Source organism: Sorex fumeus, unplaced genomic scaffold, assembly GCF_029834395.1.
Source record: "Sorex fumeus unplaced genomic scaffold, SorFum_2.1 ptg000055l, whole genome shotgun sequence".
In the NCBI taxonomy this organism is placed as follows: Eukaryota; Metazoa; Chordata; class Mammalia; order Eulipotyphla; family Soricidae; genus Sorex; species Sorex fumeus.
The window spans coordinates 11,469,121-11,475,552 of NW_026606112.1; positions in this window are offsets into that span (position 1 = coordinate 11,469,121).

Sequence of the window (6,432 nt, forward strand, 5' to 3'; positions counted from 1 at the left end):
CAGAAACCCGCAAGTTTGCCCAAAGTGGCGGTTGTTTCGGAGAGCTTGCTGGTTTGCCCGTGTCTCGAGCTTGTCCCTGACGCTGCGGCGGCGGTAGCGCCGCTGAAACTACACACTAGCTAAGCTTGGGGGGAGGGGAGGAGAGAGACCCGGGAGTCTCACCCGCGGGAGCGCTCCCGAAAGCCCAGCTCAGGCTGCGGGGACCACTAGGAGGGTGCCCCCGGCCAGCCGAGCCCAAATGACCCCAGCCCCCCATCTCCCCAGACCAGAATCCAGCTCCTGCCAGCTCAGAGCTTCTTGCTCTCCCGCCCTCGCACTGGTAAATTTCCTCCTCGCTTTGGCAAAGGCAGAGTGCGTGTGCCAGAAGGCAGAAGCTGGCGAGTCGGAAACGTTTCTCCTTCTTCCCCCTGCTCAGGCGATGTCTGTCACCCTCCAAGTGTCCCGGGTTCGTGATTTGAGCATCTTGGAGATTTTTTAGCATCCTGGTGACTTGGGAGACCCTAAGTGCGCCCGGGAAGTCACGCTGGTGTTCTGCGAAACCATGGTGGGCTGCAGTGTTAAGAGAGAAGTCTAGGGAGAACAAGAGCCTGAGCCTTTGGGGTTGGGGGCGGGTGGCGTTTGACCCAGACTTCGAAGCGCTGGGGTTGGTGGTAGTTGGTAGTGGCGGTTAGAGGGTGCCTGCCTTTGTTTAAATGCTTAGCATTTCCGTTATCGAGCTTGCTTACAAGGATATGTGTATGTGTGCGTGTGTGTGCGCGCGTGTGCATGTGCACGCGCGCGCGCCTGGGGAATGAACACATGTTGGAAGCCTCGATATTATTTTGTGAGCAGAGACCTGCAAGCCTTTAGTAACTGGCAAAGTGTAGCGTCACCTATCTGGATAAAAGGGAAATAAACTTCAATGGCAACTTTGTGTACCGAAGTGTCCCTAGCTCCTTTGCTGTCTCCTTCTTTTGACTTTGTGCTACTCGACTGTACTTGGTATTCCCCCAGCTCAGGCTTCCCCGGAATCCTGTCACACACAGCCACGCCGCAGCCCGTCTGATCAGATCTCACTTCTGGTTGTTTTGGAACTGTCGCCTTTTCATCCTCGCTCCCCGCCTCCCGTCCCCCCACCCCCCCACACCTCCTTTATTTGCAGCGACTGTTAAACCCGGCAGACCCGCTAGAATGAAGGCGGCAGAGGCGAGCAGGGCACGTTTCTGTTGAGTTCTTACCACCCTGAAATTGTAAAGAAATTGCTACTGGGCCACGGCTGATTCTCATTCCGCCCGATCTACAGTCCCTCCTCCTGAAAGAAAAAAATGTAAAGGGAAGGGGTGGGGGGTGTACCCCGAGTGAGTACTCTGCCTTTCCGAGACCTGGATGAGGAGCGGTGTGATGGAAACAAACCTAACCCCAGTCGGGTCTAGGAACAGATGCGGCGCGCGGTTGTTTGGGCGAGCGCTGCCAGCAGCAATGGTTGGGGGGCGGGGGGTGTGAAAAGGGGAGACGTGTCCGAGACTTTGCAGCTTTTCCTACGGGGGATCGCCGAGGCGCGTAGGATGGGAACAGTGTGTGGTCTGCGCCCGCGAGCTGGCGAGTCTTTTCCAGGGTGCTAAAGCGAGGCGCCCACATGCTAGCGGCTCCCCGACCTCCGGGGCCCGGCGGGGAATAGGGTCTCCCCAGCCACTCGGGCGCCCCGGCCGCCACCCCGAGCCTCCCTGCTCGGTATCTGCAGCATCAGCGAGAAAAGCCCGTCGCGCAGACTCAGTGCGCACCACCGCAGTCTGGAGCCGGGGGGGGGGGGGGGGGGGGGGGCGGTCGCCGCAGCGCCTTCGCGGCCAGCTAAGTGGCAGTAAAGCCAAGTCCCCCTTCAATTTGGCAAGCTGCTTTAGCAGAACGCCTGTCCGCCTCCAACACCCAACCTCCCCCCCCCCCCACGTTTTTTTTTTTCCTCCCAGGGTGCAAGACGAAAGAGGGAAGCCGTCTTCCCTCCGTGGCCTCGCGCCCGTGCATTCCGATGCTTGGCAATATGGTGCAGTGCACTCACTCCCCTCGCCGCCTTCCCCAAGATTTCTGTAAACTTCAAGCGGTCGAGTGCGCAGAGACACTGTGCACTCCCTCTCCCCTCACCGGGCACAGAAACTTCAACCAGCACATCTTGGAAACATTTGCCCGCAGCTTGAGCGCGTACTCTCCAGGCACACACTTGCGAGGTTGAAAAGGAGTGGGCACCCTCCCCACCCCTTGTTATTATTATTATTATCATTATCTTTTTTTTCTTTTTTCTTTCTTTTTTTTTTTTTTTTTTTTTTGCAGAGCGCTCCAGATTTCGACGCCAACGGCCCGGGGATGTAGGAGCGTCCTTCACAGGGGAGTGCTTGCTCCCGGGGAGCGGGAGCTCGGTCTCCCTCCCGCCCTCCCTACTCTCATCCCCACCAAGTTGGTTGCCCAGCCAAGCCAGCGTGGGAAATGGGTCCGACGTGTGCTGCATGGAGAGCAGCGCGGCCAGACAGCCTGAGCGAGGTGGCCTCCTGCCCGCCCTCCCTTCCCCCAGCGCTCCGCAGCTCCGACCTCTCCGAGGGGCCAGCAGAGCCGCAGCAAAGGTGGCTTTGCCGGGCGACCCGGTGCCCGGGAAAGGGACGGGATGGAGAGGGGTGGGGGCGGCGGGTTGGGGCTGAAGGAGGGGAGCCCTCTGCGCTCTCTCTGCCGCGGCCAGGGCTCCCGATTATTCTCTTCCGCCCCCTGTCTGGGGACTGGCACTCCAGCCGGAGGATGAATGGAGGCGAGAAGCCGTTTTCCCCCACCCCCGCCCCATTTCCGCAGTCGCCCAGCCAGTGTCACAAGTGCTCAGCAATTTCATTAAATGGAACCCGGGGACTTAATCCCCCCCCCCCCCCCCACGGTACCAGATCTCACCCAGGGAATTTGATATCCGGCTTTGCCCCCACCCACAAACCCCGCCCGGGCTTTTCAGACCCCCCGGCAGCATTTATCTTTCAACCCGAGAGGAACCGGGTTCGGAAGGAAATAGGATCGCATGTGTAAGCGACTGCAATAAATTAAAGAGCCCGCTGCCGCTGCTTTTGCTACTGCTGCTGCTATCGCTGCTGCTACTACTAGTACTACTATTACTACAACTCCTACCACCGCTGCCTTCCCTGTTGCCTTGGAAACACACACACACACACACACACACACACACACACACACGGCAAAACCCAAAAATGAGATCAAAGTCCCAAAGCCTGTGTTGATCAGAGTAATGAACCAATATGTTTGAGGAAATAATAAAAGGTTAGATATTTCTTTTTTTTAGCTATTTTTCTAAACAAGAGGGGAAAAAAGAAAGTATCTCTAAAATCGAGACATAAAAATAGAACCCATTATAAAAATAACCTCCCATAATAAGAGCCGAAAAAGCTAGGCGAATAATTGATTCATTTTTTTAATGAAAAAATATTCTATTCGATGCGTAAGTATTTGGTAGGTTTCCCATCCCCGCCCGCCCTCTTTTTAAAATTTGCTTCCTAAGTTTGCCTCCTTCAAACTGCTTTGCGGTTAAGAAAATTCAGTGACTGAGCTGAAAAATAGCATTCGGTGTCCATGACGTAGCCGAAGCCTCAAGAAAACAGAGTAGGAAGAATAAAAAAGGTTCTAAGAAGTTTCGGGCTAAGAATACAAAGAAGGATCCGGAGATACAAAGGAAGGCGTTTTAATTTATTATAGGCGATGTATTCGCAATAATACAGGAAAAAAGGTTAAATACTCTTAACATGGTAACCGGTTCTGGAAAGAAATAGCAGTTTGACAGGAAGGGAGAAAGTGACTCAAGAACTCCACCAAGGGACAAGCTGAGGAAATGACAACCCGACACCTCCAAATCCACTGACCTTTCATCTTAAAAAAAAAAAAGGTCTCTGCAACCACTTCATAGGTGTAGGCTGTTTTTCAGTCTTTTATAAACATTCACTGCTCCAACTCCAAACTTAAATAATATTTCAGTTTTCCTTCTCTGGGTAATTATTGGAAATGATTCACATTTCATCAATTCAAGTAGTAAACATAACTGTCATATATATAGCAGGTACGGTTCTGAGCCTTGGGACACCGACAAACTTTAGCCTTATTGAGCAGTCTTAAATCTATGTTTATAGTATTAAAATGTCTAGTAGACTGAAATAACTAAATTATTCATTGTGATAACAGACTTTTTGATGGACATTAAAACGCAGCAGTTTAAATAAGGAAACCACAGATTTCCTTTTAGGCAGGTAATAACTGCTAGCATCAGTTATCATTTTATTGGTCTCCAGTCAAGAAAAAGAACCAGTTGTAGTTGTTCTGTTTAAATCACAAAATTGTGTTTGTCAAAGCCACATATTTCAACATATCAATAAAAGAGCTTATTGAATATACAGGATATATGGGTATATATATATATACATATATATTTTTACAAGGTTATTTGCAGAAAATCTAATAAAACAATTTGTGTGTCTAACTTTTATTCATAGACTGTGTGATTTGTGATCTAAGAGATTGTTTAGATCTGGTACCTTGTAAGCGCCAGACTGTTTTCTAACCAATAAAGCCTCAGTTTTGCAGTGATCAGCCCTAAAAATGGCCACAGCCTCTAGTACTTGCTGCTGCTCATGACAATAAAATGAAATGACGTTTAATGATGATCATATCTGCGTTGGGCTTAGGTCATACTGACAGTTGTTTTTTTCCCCCCATTTTCAAAAGTTTTAAATAGAAACAACATAGAAACAACATAGCACAAATATGCAATTTGTTTTATATTCACACAAACATACACTATCTTGAAGCCAAAGTTAGCATAGGGATTCACAGGTGCTTGTCCTCTTCTTTCCTTGCCCTACCATTACCACACACCTCAGTATAGCATTGCTTCACCGTGGAGGTCCTCTCTCCCACCACTAGTACCATGGCGTGGCTCTAGGGAGCCACTGCATACTCAGACCCTGCAGTGAATAATCAGGCAGGCTGGACAAGCATCACAGTGAATGACCCATCAAGTGCTGCACATTACTTGTGGGGCAGCCCCATCATGAAATATTATGAACAACATGTGGTAGATCAACATCTAAACACATATAAAGACACAGTCATAGCTGACTAATACAGTCTTCTATTCAACAATCATTTAAGGAATTTCTTAAATTTGTGTTGATTTCTGCACATTTCCAACAATAGCTTGGGGGAGCTACATGGTGTTTTGAAAAATCTGAGTGAGTTTTAGGGTAAAGATCCTTGATAGGTCTTATCAGCAAATTCTATTACATTTGACCCTCTGAAGTTGTTCTCTCTCAGTATCTAGAGTAAAATGGAACTTTCCAGTAATCTTTGAAGCATGGATTAGAGACATTTGGTATTCCTTTATTGCTACGGCAGGATATGTCAAATGTTGATGTGATAGGAAGCCAGATAATATATTAGGATTTAGGGATACAATCTAATTTTAATGGCTTTTTAAAAAATAGTTCCCAAATAAATGACATAGCTTAAACCAAGAATGGCAGAAAATTATGAATTGATTTTGTAAGATTTGGCCCCTGACTGTGTCGGCCTATGCTAACTAGATCACTTTTTATGTTAATTATTAATACTAGAGGTAAAAACTTATTCAACCAAACTAAATTTCTACACTTAGAAAATATAAAATGTGTAATTTATTTTTTCCTTTTTGGGTCACACCCAGCGATGCACAGGGATTACTCCTGGTTCATGCACTCAGAAATTACTCCTGGCGGTGCTCAGGGGACCATATGGCATGCTGGGAATTGAACCCCGGTCAGGCTGCATGCAAGGCAAAAGCCCTACCCGCTATGCTCTCATTCCAGCCCCCAAATTGTGTAATTTTTTGAGAATGGATAATATAGTAAATTTGATTGATTACTTTAGTAGAAATTAATTTCCCAATGACAGATTTTTGATCCTTACATTGTAATTGCTGCCACCTGTACCTAAATATTTCTGATTTTTGTCCGAAATGTAGGGTTTGGGGCAGGATTGTACTTCTTGGCCCCCTTGTGGCTAGATAAAGTTACTAACTAGAGGTGGGGGCATTATTGAATGAATGTCTAAATTCGCTTCCAACGGAAACATGAATAGCTTAAGATAAATTTATCAGTTTACTCTATATTCGCTTCCAACGGAAACATGAATAGCTTAAGATAAATTTATCGGTTTACTCTATCAGTCAAACAGATCATTAACCTGAATTACAACAAATATCTGGGAACTGTCAATAAACATCAAACATGCATTCTTTGTAAAGTAATGGTATGTTAAGATACTTGTTTTAGAACTTATTTGACGAACTTTGCAAATTAAAGTTGATAAAAAAGTGTTACCAACTAGACAATAAAATTGAAAATGCAGTCCTTTCTGCAAAGAAAATTCTTTAAAAAGCTATCTAAATTT